General features: G+C 33.9%; 1 protein-coding gene across 3 annotated transcripts in view; it reads right to left on the bottom strand.

The window, feature by feature from the left end:
• LUZP2 (leucine zipper protein 2) overlaps window positions 1-14,765 on the bottom strand; it is a 495,099-nt gene that overhangs the window by 418,607 nt on the left and 61,727 nt on the right. The window lies entirely within an intron of this gene.

The raw sequence follows: 14,765 nt of genomic DNA, 5'->3' as shown, positions 1-14,765 counted from the left end.
TGTAATGACTTGAGATACATTCTTAAGAATTTTTATTTTATGTAAAACAGCAAATCGATTAAAATGGCAGAAGAGATTTGGATTAGTGTAGCCCATTTTAGAAAATCCTAAATCTAAATTTTACAATAAAATGTGAGACACACATCTCTTACATACTGTGATTTTAATAAGTTTCTATTTCCATCCATCTCTAGAATCTGTCCTTTGGCAGAAAAAATATCTAGGGATTACAGTGAGCCAAAATACTCCTTAAAAAAAGAGAGAGAATTGCCTAAGACACACTTAAAAAGATTCATGAAAAAGAAAAAGGTTTTTATTGCACTTTTATCATTTATTACAAATGAGCTACACTTAGATGATCTGTTAGATGACCAGCATCATTCCAGTTAGAAGAAGTTAGAACTCACTTAATTCTTCTACGAACCATTTCATTAACATTATGTGGTAGAACAGCTTATATTCCCCGAAATGAAATCATTCGAAATAGAATAATGGCTGCAGCTCAACAAGAGGCATGAAGCATGTCCAGCATGGTTCAGAGAGGGCTGTCAGGGGTTACCAACATGGCTATGGAATCAGCCTGGCCAGAAGCTTGAGTAACTACTTCGCCAGTGACTTGCTGTCTATCAGGGAAAGTAACTCAACTCTCTGACCTTCAGGTTCCTCATAAAGATACAGTATAACAGCATCTAACTCCTAATGTTGTTTGTTGTAAGGAATGTGTGGAAGTACTTCAAACAGAGCCAGGTACAGAGCAAGTCCTCAATACAGGTTAGCAAATATTTGATATTGCTATTACTTTCAGATTATTAGCATATCCATTGAGTTTCAAATGCAATAAAATGTTTAAAAATGCACACACTAGGCTCACTTGTGGGTTTTTTTCCTTGTTTTACTGAATTTTCTTCATCATTAAACGAACTGTTATTTTGTCAGTGAAAAGAGTATACACCCAAGAACTGAGAAATGCTTTATTTCTTTTGGAAGAAATATTATGATCCTAGGCTTTACATATATAGGATTCTAGCTTGCTAGAACTTTGAACTATTCCACTCAAGATAAGATAAAGTAAACAGCCTTGAGGTTTTGAGAAATAGATTTATAATTGGGTTCCATGTGATCATTCAACATAGGACATCTAGGAATAAAACACAAAATTAACAAAAATGAGATTTCCACCTATATTTTGCTCATAATAAATATGGCAGTAAAATGAATAACAGTGATAAAACTGCTGTCATCACAGTAAGGAATTCTGCTTGTGTTGCTAGAACAGAATTTCCTGCCTAATTAGAAAAAAAAAATTTTTATTAACAATGTATAGTACTTTGATGCATGCATTTTGCTGATGAATACTTTTCAATTCATAAACATAGAATAAAATTTATAATTCGGTATGGAAGTCAAATTACAGAGGCTCATTAAGTCTGAAGAACCAACACTGAATGTTGAATAATTCATCAGCTGTTTAACACATTTGCTTAAAAAATGCAAATTACTTTTATTATTGAGCTCATTCTAAATTTTTGTTGTTGTTTTGTGAAAGGATTATATTTTTTCAATGGGGACTAAAAAAGTTTAATTGCAAAGTCATTAATACGGAGTTTTTGCTAATTAAATCAGCAGAAAGAGATTTAGGCTGACACTGTGCTAGGTGCTCAAATTAAGGGACTGTCCCATTGCATTAAATTGAGTGCATTTATCACAGATAAACTCTCAGCCTCTTTATTTGATATGACAGGCAATACAGAAAGAAAATGAATCTTTCCAGTATTGCAGGCAACAGGTACACAGCTGTTTTACTTCTAATTGCCTGATCTACAACTTTTGAAACAATTAGAAAGGATTTAAACAAGGTTGTCCTTAAGCAGCACCAGAATGTAATAAAATATAAAGTTCCTTCTCAGTAAGCTAACTGATCTCCCAGAACTGAATAAAGAAGAAAGGATTTGCAGATGTGTGCAGAAACATCTGTGGGTTATATTCAAACACCATTAAACATTAGGGAACTCGGGAAATCTTAAGTCTTACTAACAGAAAATAACAACTATGGTACCCTGTATTTCTTTTGAAACTCATTTTAAAAATTGGGTATTTAAATCATCTGTCACCAATTAATTTTAATAAACTTAATTTCCTAATTTATCCATATCTATTATATACCTATTTCATGCTGATATGAACTTAGTTGATTATGAACTTAGGTATAATGTAAGGTATTGTTCCTTGTAGCTATTCCGTAGGCTATTTCTATGATAAAGACAGTCTTCATCAGACTAAAAGATTACTGCCTAGTGTTAAAATATGTATCCAAGGAGTATTTGTGATATAAATGAATTAACAAAGATCAAAAAGAATGAAATCTTGCCATTTTCAATAACATGGATGGAACTGGAGGGTATTATGCTAAGTGAAGTAAGTCAGAGAAAGATATCATATGATTTCGTTCATATGTGGAATTTAAGAAACAAGAGATGAACATAGGTTAAGGGAAGGAAAAATAAGATAAAAACAGAGGTGGGGGCAAATCCTATGAGACCTTAAATACAGAGAACAAACTGAGGGTTCCTGGAGGGTAGGTGGGTGGGGGGATGGGCTAAATGGATGATGGGCAGTAGGAGGGCACTTGTTGGGATGAGCACTGGGTGTTAGATGTAAGTGATGAATCACTGGGTTCTACTCTTGAAGCCAATACTATACTGTATGTTAACTAACTTGAATTTAAATAAATAAATTAAAAACATGTGATCTTATAATTTTTTTATCTAAAAACAATTTCTACATTTATTTTGTTACATTTTAATTTTTCTAAAGGGATACAGATACTCATTGATTTTCTACACTGCAATATTCCTACAAGTGATTTTTTAAATGTATTTATCTTCGTATTTTGTTCGAAGTATCAATTCATTCCCAAGTGACCCCTAACTGCTACTCACTCTACTAATCAATAGGTCATCTAAACTACTTGACTTCTAAACAAGGACTAATAACATAAATCCATATGATCACATAATTATTTGCTTTAGCCATTATTCAGTAGTAGAATAAATGGGCTTGCCAACAATGGATCAAAACAACAACAACAAAAAACCTTGAAACCAGAAACAGTGTAGGCATTTATAGTAACTTTATCCTCTGCAATTTTGCAAAGATAGGCTCCTATGCTCTACAAAAATGGTAAGAATACAGATTATAATACATAAAATTGCTATGCTAGTCTTTTAACACTATCCAACTTCTGAAGGCAATTGTGTCATATCTACAGAGCATATTTCTCCTATTCTTGAAGTTTCAAAATGGTCACTTGATACATAAATTAAAATTCACTCAAAAAGGGTTAATCTGCTAAATTACAAATAATTCATAGGTTCTAGCTGCAAAATAACAAAAATGAAATAGAAGGTTAAAATATTCCCATACGCATTGCATAACAACACGTTTACATAGTTTTCTAAGATTTTTCCAATTTCTACTGACTTAATGAATATGTTATACTTTCCAAATTCACATAATCAAGCTTTTCATATAGCATTAACATAGCACTCTCCTAATAACTAAGTTTTAAAATAATGATGTATACCAGGGAAATGAAAGAATATTCCATAAAACAGAGTTTAAGAGCCTTGGTTTGGGAGTTACACAAATCTGGCTTCAGGTCATAGCTCTGCTTCTTAATGACTAGGAATGAGATTTCTAGTTACCCAAAAAATATACCCTCACTTTTTTCATCAAAAGCATTCTGAGGGGCGCCTGGGTGGCTCAGTCAGGTAAGCATTCAACTTCGGCTCAGGTCATGATCTCACAGTTTGTGGGTTTGATCCCTTCATCGGGCTCTGTGCTGACAGCTTGGAGCCTGGAGCCTGCTTCAGATTCTTTGTCTCCTTCACTCTCTGCCCTTCCCCCACCTGCACTCTGTCTCTCTCAAAAAATAAATAAAAAAATTAAAAGCATCCTAATATTGTTGATGATAGCAAAGTGGGAATACAAAAAAAGTATACTATGGCCCATATCACGTATTTCTGAGGTAAGTAGAAATTGTTGCCTGGGGTTACTGAGAATGCTTCTTAAGATTAAGGACTAAAACAATAGTATTTATGTTTTGAATTTTTCCTCTTCTTCCTTCCAGTATAGGAGAAACACAATTTAGTAGATTGTACTAGGAGGGAAAAAGCACATGGCAAGGATGGTTGAGCTTAGAAAGAAGTAAGTCCAGAACCTGGCTGACACCATGGGCTCAGTATCCCAGGCTTGGATTGATTTTCTCCACAGTTCTCATGATAGGAGCAAAATAAAACCTCTCTTTCATTGTAGCCACCATTTTCTAAGTTTCCTTCTTGGAACTGAATGTAATTACTAACTGACATAAAACAGCACCACCACAAGCATCATCATAAATCAAACTACCTCTGAATTCTAGGTTTTCATTCATAAGGAAGGTATAATAACATTTATTAGCTCACATATATTTGGGGGCAGTAAAATTAAAGAAAACACATTTAATTGGACTGATTACAATGCCTACCACAAAATTTGTATTTATTATCTTTTAAGTTTATTTATTTTCAGAGAGAGAGACAGACAGACAGACAGACAGCATGAGTGGGGGAGATGCAGAGAAAGAGGGAGAGAAAGAATCCCAAGCAGGCTCCACACTTTCAGTGCAGAGACCCTGTGCGGCGCTCGAACTCACAACAGTGAGATCACGACTTGAGCCAAAATCAGGAGTCGGATGCTTGACCGACTGAGCCAGCCAGGCACCTCACATTGTAATTTTTATGTCATACTTAAAAGCAAGTATTTCTTTTTTTATACTTTTTACTCGTTTCATTTTACATCTGATGGATCAGAGTATATATTCAGATATTGGTGACCTAATTATCAGATAGGGTTAATCTGGTATTACCATCTCTTTTACATTTGTGACTTTAACAATACATCTAATCATGAAATACAAAATTTACAAGACATGATATGCCTCTGGTATACTGGAATGAATGCATAATACGTTATCTTAAAAGCATTTTGTTATTGTTTTTTTCCAAAACTTACTTTAATTGTTCAACCTTGCAAAGTCCCTTGAGTAAAAAACTCCTAGTCACCTCAAAATACAGGAGAGAACACTGTGTCAAAAACAAATGCACTAAGGTTTTCATGAAAGCATCACTTAAAAAGACTAAGTTCAATAAAAGAATTCATACCTCATAAATGAATAATGTCACAATATTTTGATTTTTCAAAGGCTATTAAGAGATAGAAGTAGCATCATTTTAGGCAGCAGCTGAGTTTTCAAATAAAGAATTGAGATATTCACAATAGCAGAGTTGCTAATCATTCAGAGGCAATTTAAATAAAATCTATCAGACGGAATAAATGCCAAAAGAATGGACTTAAATGTTCTATGAAGAGATGCATCATTTATTCATTGCTGGTAGGATGTTTTCCTTTAAACACAGCCATCGGTTTCCCCCGATTTAATATATGGTTAAGTTTTTTAAATTAATTGTATTCAATTTCATTACATGTCTAATTCCTATGGAAGTTAACAGGTTTATTAGAATATTCATATCTATTGTCAATCTGTCTTGTAGAATTAAACTTGCTGGTTCCGTACATTTTCCACAGGTTCCCCTTATTTTAGTCATTCTATCTATCATCTATTTTACAGGTACACTCTAAAAGTTAATTCTCTTATGATTCATTCAGAAAAAAAATGATTATTCTTAGTTTACTTGGATGACTGGTTTCCATTCACAGTGTACATAGTTTTCGATTTTCACATCGTCAATTATTTCCAAGGAAGTATTTGGCAATTTAGGTATATTTATCCATGGTTTCTCTTTAACAAATCTGGTGATTACTCATTCCCTATTTCCCCTAAATATATAACATTTGTAATATAAATATGTAACACTACAGACAAAAGAGTACTAAAAGTGGACTGGAGAGATTAGACAGTATGTTTAACTAGAAAAATGTGATACTGACCATTCTTTAGGTTAAGTAGAGGTTAATTTATTTCATCCATTGACTCATTTAGAAATTGTGAATGGATACCAAATTACATATAGAGCATTGTGATAAAAACGGATATTTGTGAATCTGAGTTCAGGGCTTTGTCCAACTAATTTTGAGTCTCTAGCCCCTAGCATATAGGGAAATAGAAAGAGGTGACAGAGAAAAGAATAACAGAAAATGAGAGGGAATAAATAAAGAGGGGGAGGCAGCTCTGGAAGGAAGAGAAAAAGGTTGAAAGAATGGAAGGCAATAAGTCTGTGTCCTGTGGTGATTAGAAGTCTGGTGTAAACCTAATCTTGAACACAGGCTCTTATATTAGCAAACCATGCAAGTTTTTCTTCTCTTGGTATCTCATTTTCTCCTTTATATGCTGGATAATCCAATGTATTTCACTGGGTACTTTGGGGATTAAACAGATTATAAGGGCAAAATGTTTAATACATAGTCTGGTAAGAAAACACTCATACATGACAATTACTAGTATACAGCAGAATACATCGTGGGAATTGTGAATCTTGACATTCATTCAATCCTACATTTGTGTTACAAATGAAGAAATCAAGACCAAGTCAATGAAATAAGATAATGATGTGAAATTAAATGAGCTTATTTATGAACATCAAGCAATTTCACCCAAAATATATAGTTCAAATAATGAACTTCCATACAGCAATTAGGAAAGCACAGGAAAAGGAAGAAATCACCAAAGATATTTAGAAGGAAATATGTAGGGTCAACATGGGCTATGAGAAAAATGAGGAATTAAAAAGGACTACAATAAGGGGAACCTGGGTGGCTGAGCCGGTTTAGCATCTGATTTCAACTCAGGTCATGATCTCATGGTTCATGAATTCAAGCCCCACATTGGGCTCTGTGCAGACAGCTCAGAGTTTGGAGCCTGTTTCAGATCCTGTGTCTCCCTCTCTCTCTGCCCCTCCCCTGCTCACACTCTGTCTCTGTCTCTCTCTCTCTCAAAAAATAAACATTATTTTTTTAATGGGCTACAATAAAACCCTGAAAGATGACCCTCCCTCCCTCCCTCCCTCCCTTCCTTCCTTCCTTCCCTTCCTCACATCCATTCTTCCCTCCTTTCCTTCCTTTTTTTTAAGTTTGACCTACTCTTCAGTGGAATCTAGTTCCAGTTGGTCATCCTAACTTAAGATGAAGTGATGAATGAATATAGAATATACATTTATACACATCCTTACACACACACACACACACACACACACACACACGGAAAGATACTCAGCCATAAAGAAGAATGAAATCTTGCCATTATGGAAATCTTGCCATGAATGGAACTAGAAGGTATCATGCTAAGTGAAAGCCAACTAAAGAATATTACATTCTCTCGAGCTTAAGTACTTATAAAAATTGTGTCTGTAGAATAACAAATACTGTATGACCTCACTTATATGTGGAATCTAAAATAATCAAACTCGTGGAAGCAGAGTAGAATGGTGATTGCCAGGTGCTGAGTAGAGAGAATGGGGAGGTGATGGTCAAACGGTACCTAGTTTAAGTTATGCAAGATAAATTCTGGAGATCTAATATACAGCATAGTGGCCGGAGTTAACAATATTGTATTAAGTATGTAAAATTTATTATGAGGGTAGACCTTATATTGTGTTCTTATGATATACATACATACATATGTACATACATGCATAAAGAGGTGGGAAGAAACTCTGGGAGGTGATGGATAGATGTATGGCCATGATGGTGGTGATGGTTTCATGAGTGTATATTTAATAATCAGTTGTATATTTCCCAATCATTGGGTTCATATACCTTAAATATCTACAGCTTTTTACATGTTAATCATGTCAATAAAGAGATTTTAAAAACTGTGTCAGATACCTAAAGTTGAATCATCTCAAGTTCAAAAGCATCCCTGTGCTTGAAAAAGAAAACTTTTTTCTGTGCAAGTTTTTGAAAAGCATAACATATTTTGTGTCTTTAGATAATAAAAACATATTGCAACTGAGGCATTAGAACCATCCATTCTAAACTGTGAATGGTTAGGGACTGAGGATATTTTCATGTGAGATCCCTGATAAAGAGCAGATATCAAGCTGCCAAACAGATTACGGACTTCACCCTTCAGTTTTGTTTTCAGCCTTTGCATACTACCATCCTTGCACACAGAAAAGAGTCACATATGTGATGATTAACTGTGAAAAGTGGCTGTCCATTGTTTATGCATTGCCATATTAGAAATGGGGTTCCCCTTTTCCATTTGGCATTGAGCTGTAATGAACCCCTATTTATATTTGGCAAAGCAGGACTGTAAGGAGTCTTCAGAGTAAAATCTCTTCTGTTTTCTGGGAAAAATTCAAGTGAATTGCTTAAAATCTTTATTACTATTACGGCTTATATAATATGATAAAAATGGCAAGAAGATAGGTGAGGTATGAAATAGCAAACATAAGAAACAGGTTATAATTTTAAAGGATTTGACAAGAATAAAAGTTAAAACTTTTATAATGTTTTAATAGAAGTAATTCAGTTAATTTAGGGTAGTTTGACAGTAAACCTTGCTATACGCTTGTTCTGAACAAAGAGACCATATACTTTGACATCATCATCATATTACTTGTTGGGTTCCCAACCTGTACATCCACAATTAGTTAGTTTCTTATGTGTTCTACCAATGGCTATTTTACGTGCATATGTCCATCAGTCTCCAGAATTTAAAGCCTGAAAATTCACATAGTTGTCCTCACTTGTTAACATGGAAATAAAAGACAATCTTGTACAATTTCACAGACAGTAGTACAGAAAGAGTTGCAAAAACGGACACCCAGTATACTCTTCTAAAAGGGATAATGAAATTTATTCATTAGAATTTCTAAACAAGAATTTCAAGCATTTCATTCTGGCAGGAAAATTTGGGGCTAAGCAAATAGTCTAATAATCATAGCCTATTGTTTCCCTATCTCAGTAAATGGATAAAACTTTCAAAAGCCTGATAAAATCGGTAGAAGATACAAAAAAAATTTCCTACTCATCAAGAAATTAGAAAATGCTTGAACTTCAAAATCATAGCTGAAAAGAAAAAAAAAAAACACAAATATAAGCCTAAGGCAATTTTAAATTTTTCCCTAATTTATCAAATCACATGTCCATGTTGCTTTTTTCACGTACCAAACTACTTATTCATTTATTGATTTATACCAGAGATACCAATTACCTGACTCAAGGGATTTGACTCCTTATTTTGAACCCAAACTACCCATAAGAATTATCTACAACACAACCTCCAAGGTAGTTACTAACTCTAATGCAGAGTTGGCATTTGAATTGAATTTATTTGCTGTGATAAACACAAGATTGGGGCAGGAAAATATAAAGATACATATTTTTTATGAGAGTCATATGCCTTTACCAGGGTATGGTGGGAAGGATAAAAAACCCAAAATGCTGTCTAGACAAATTGCACAAGGACACTCAAATTTCCTTTTAGCAAAATCTTCCATAGCCTGAGAAGCACCAAATAAAGGAGGTCACTTTCTTATATATAAAAAAAACCACAAACTCTTAGAGTTAAAATGTGTCTTAAGAGACACCACATCCAACCTCTGATAAGATGCATCCATCCTCCATACCACCACCAAGAGCAGAATCCCAGACTCTTCCTCAATATCTCTATACCTGGATAAATCAGTGCTCCTTGTGTTCAGGCCATCTGAACTGTAGCTTATGTTGCTGGATGTTTTTTTGGTAGTAGTGTGTTTCTCTCTAATTTGTATCTTCCATCCACTGATTCTATTGCTGTCTTATGCAGCTCCACAGAATGACTTCTATTCCCTTCACATGTTAGCTTTTCAACATTTGAACATAGGTTTTACCTTCCATATTACCCTTCACGTCTCTTTTAAGGGTATGATTTCAGATAAATCTTTTCTTATCTGGCCTTAATTTTCTAATCTATAAAAGGAAAGGTTTAAAGCCATTTTAATATATGAAAAGTAAGTGAAAAGTTTAGAGCTCCAGCTATTGGTTTCCACACTGGATGCCCTAGAAACCCCCCAGGCAAATACATCTGTGGAAGTCAAAAGCTTTACAGAAGAGAGATTTAGATACACTGAGACATGTGAATGTGAAATGTTTGTATACCTGTAAATTTCTGTACTATTTTTAAAAGTGAGATATCTATTTTAGCCATTGCTTAAGACAGTTTTAATTTGACTCACTCTTTTCTGGACATGGCCCAGTTTGTCCAAGTGAAGGGTAGGATTTCAAGAAATTTCCCACATTAATAATAAATTTCAAAACTGGACTCAAGATATTCAAACTATTTTACTAGAAGGCTCTTTTCCTACTTTTATTACAGGAGAAATAAAATAATCTGTCATAAATGGTTAACACTTTAATCATACAAATACTAAAGGTTGGATGGCCTGAATGATGATTGATGCACATGTGAGTTGAATTTACCCAAAAACCTATTCTTGCATATAAAAGATGCCTTTTTAAGAAAGATGCTTTCCTACTCAAACTTCTGAAAATTCTATCAAGTATCAATACATTTCTTTATAGATCCTCTCATGTTATTGCATGAGGCAAGTGCCATCAACATCTTCCATGATTCAATGAGCAAAGTACAGGCAAAGTATTGTCAGACTTTGTCTTCTCACCCTTTAATAGGTTTCAAATATCAGAACAGAGTTAATTACACTTAAAACAATCATGTTCTACTCATTAAGTACTGTAACTGTCGTAGGATAGAGATATTTCAGAGTGGCAATTTGAATTACACTTCAGTAATTTTTCGGTACATAAATGACAGGACAAAACTACAATGTTATAATTATTGCTTTGTAGAATCTTAATCCTTAAAGAAGCTGAGAGAGGAAAGGAAAACACATTATACTTTTTAAAAAACTTCTTATTTAATGTCTGCTTCTCTTTATTTCTACCTGTGGATTCAATTTACCATTTGGTGTCATTTATTCACTTCAATTTGGCTTTATTCCTACCTCCCATATTTGTGTGCTTATTGTCAAATATGTAACATTCCCATATGTCATATACCTAATAATACAATTGCACAGACATTGTTTTACACAATTTCTTTTTAAGTCAGTTGGTAACAGGAAGAAGATATATGCAGGCTTTTATATTTACTTTTTTTTTGTATTCAAGTCAGCAGTTTTATTTGAAATAGTCAAAACTGGAAATAATTCAGATATCCATAAACAGATGAATGAATAAACAGTTTAATTGGTCTTTATATTTACCTACTCTCTTTTAGTATGTGCATCACAATTCTTCTACAGTGTCACTTTCTTAAGGACTTCCTGGAGTATTTATTTTAAGGCAAGTCTTCCAGCAACACATTTTCTCAGTTTGTTTTTACCTGGAATGTATTTCGTCTCCATTTTGGAAAGGGTTTTGCTGCATGTAAGATTGATTTTTTTTTCTCTTTTGGCAATTTGAATGTTATCTCACTACGTTTTAGTCTCCATTGCTTTTGATAATAAATCCCCCACTAATTTTATTGGGTTTAACTTATACATGAGAAGCCATTTTTCTCTTGCTGTTTTCAGGATTCTTTGGCTTTCAAAATTTGACTATGATGTATTTGGGTGTAGGTCTATATGTATTTATCCTACTTGTTATTTCTTGAACTTTGTGGATGTGTCAATTAATGTTTTCATCAAATGTGGAAGGCTTTTAGTTATTATTTCTTCAGAAAAAAATTCTGCTCATTTCTTTTTCTTCTTTCTGGCACTCTCATTATGCACATATTGGTATGCTTACTGGTATATCAGTTTGTTCTCTATAGTTAAGAGTGTTTCTTGGCTTTCCTCTCTTTTTCTTCCCCTTTATGTTCATTTGTTTTGTTTCTTAAATTCCACATATGAGTGAAATAATGTGGTATTTGTCTCTGACTTATTTCAATTAGCATAATACTCTCTAGTCCCATCCATGTCATTATAAATGTCAACATTTCATTATTTTTTATGACTGAGTAATATTCCATTGTGTATATATACCACATCTCTTTATCCATTCATCAATCGATGGACATTTGGGCGATTTCCATAATTTAGCTATTGTAGATAGTGCTGCTATAAACATAAGGGTGCATGTACCCATTTGAATTAGTATTTTTGTATCCTATGGGTAAACATTGGGTAGTGCAATTGCTGGAACATAGGGTAGGTCTATTTTTAACTTTTTGAGTAAGTCCCATACTGCTTTCCAGAATGGCTGTACCAGCTTTCATTCCCACCAACAGTTTAAGAGGGCTGATTATTTTTTAAATCTACTGTTGAGACTCTCTAGTGAATTTTTTTAATTTAGCTTATTGTAATTTTCAACTCCAATAACTCCGCTAGTCTTAAAAAAATAATTTCTATATGGTTGGTTATCCATCATTTGATGAGTGTCATCCTTTCAATGTAGTTACTTTTGATTCTGTGAACACACTTATAATAGCTGCTCTCATTTGTTTGTCTTCTAGGCCTAATATATAGGCCCACTCAAAGGCAGTCATTAGTATCTGCTCTATTTTTCTACATATGGGTCACACTTCTTATATATTTCCATGCTTTGCAATTTTTTATTACTCCTGTGGAAACCAGACATTTTAGATAATTTATGTATCAATTGTTTTGTGCTATATTGATGAATGCTATCTATATCTCCTGATAAACTGAATTATCTTTCCTTTTCTTCCAGTATGATCACCTGACTTCACTAACGAACTATTGTTTAATAAACTTTAACCTTGAAAACCATAATTTATAAATCTTCTAGTTTTTAATATTGTAGAGAAGAGTCTAATGTTATTTGACATTTCTTTAAGAAATACTTATTAGCTTTATTTTGCTGTTGGCACTGTTTTTATTCTGTCCACCTATTTGTAATATTGCTTATTTTTGGAAATTAAAACTTTCCTTCCAGCTAGATGATCAGCAAGATTTTTGTCCTTTAAAAATCTTCTTCTTTTTTTTACTGTTTATTTTTGACACACACACACACACACACACACACACACACACACACACACACACAGAATCTAAAGCAGACTCCAGGCTCTGAGCTGTCAGTACAGAGCCTGATGCGGGGCTCAAACTCACAGACCATGAGATCATGACCTGAGCCCAAGTCAGACACTTAACCAACTGAGCCACCCAGGTGCCCCTAAAAATATTATTCTGATAACAGGTGAGAACTCTGGAAGTGTACCCTCAACAAAGTTATCTTGTACTACATAGGTGAAAATAGTTTCCATTCCATTTGCTTTAGTAAACTATTCAAGACTGTGATTTTAACGGCTTTATTGTTTTTGGCCATCATAGGTTTTCTTAGTCCAGAATTTGTTTTCTTATTTACCCTCTGGACATTTACCTTCAAGTCTAAAATCTGCCCATAGGGTGTCAAGTAAAATATCCTCAGTTTCCTTCACTATATGCATGGTTTATTTGAATCTCTTTTGGATTTAAGCATCAGGGACAATTTTAAAATAGCTACTGTCTTCAGGTCCTTTCCTGTTTTGATAACTCTGCTGTTCTAGGGAACCAGCATATACAGCAAGCTTTCTCATCAGCTAGGTCTGCACACAAAGCTCAGAGGATGATTCTATCTATCCCTCTCCATGGTCATCAGTCTTGCATATCAGTGACAACCCCTGTTGTATGGTACGGGATGCCTTTTTTTTTTTTTTTCATTACCATATTCTTTACAGGTAGAGCACACCATAATACAATTATTTTGTGAATTCAATGGTCTATATGAATAAACCATAGAATTCGAATCTCTAAATTGAATAGTCTTAAAATCAGTGCAGTGTTCTTTGAGGAAGCCAATCCTATAAGGATCACTGGATCTAATTTATCCTACATATACATGCTTATAAAGTCACAAAAATGAACAAATTTTATCCATGATAACCAAAATGAGAACATGCCCCTTATTACTCATCCTCAGAGGGTACTTTAGCCGAAAAGATCAAATATCATTCAATATACTGAGAAACTTTCTGATGGTTACAAATGTAAGTATTGATCTACTTGTTTCCTGAAAACAGAGCCCTGGTTGTCCCTCAGACACTGTATCAAATGTAGCTTCTAGATAAGCAAGATGGGCCAGTGAGGTCTAACAGTCCTATTTCACTGACTTTTCTGGCACGGAGCATGCAAATCTACTCTTTCTGAAGGCTTATACAGGAGCAGAGTAAAACATTCAATATCAAAATGTGCCTGAGTACGTCACCTTAAAAAGGAATTATTTGCATGACCTGTCCACATTGTTTTTCATTCTCTTGAATGAAACATAATTTTATATTTGTATGATACAGTTTTGACATCTTTCTTTTATGGTCTAAATCCTACTCCAGTGGTACTAAAAACAAATTTTACCTTGTTACTGATGCACTTTGTGCTAATATACTAAAGTCTGGTGGCTAGATGTCACATAATACTGGTTCTACTCTTTGAAGAAGAACTTTCAGAACTAGGATATTTGCATATTAAAGACTGCAAAGTACATTGAAAGAGTTTACAGCTAGAACATAAAGTCTTTTTTTTTTTAATTTGAATACATGTCTTCGAGAAGGAAAATTATATATTCAAACCTGAAGCCCTACACACTTTCAAATCTTAAAGCAAGACCTAAGGAAAGGCAATCAAATAAACAGGGTAATTCAGTGGACTAAATGTCAAGGTAAACTGTTCTTCAGTTTAACTTGAAATCTGAACTTGAGCTGCTAGTTTACCTTCCATAGGTTTTCA

The sequence above is a fragment of the Panthera tigris genome, chromosome D1 (genome assembly GCF_018350195.1).
Source record: "Panthera tigris isolate Pti1 chromosome D1, P.tigris_Pti1_mat1.1, whole genome shotgun sequence".
Taxonomy (NCBI): domain Eukaryota; kingdom Metazoa; phylum Chordata; class Mammalia; order Carnivora; family Felidae; genus Panthera; species Panthera tigris.
Note: the sequence above shows the minus strand (reverse complement) of the source record. Positions and strands in the feature narration are given on the sequence as shown.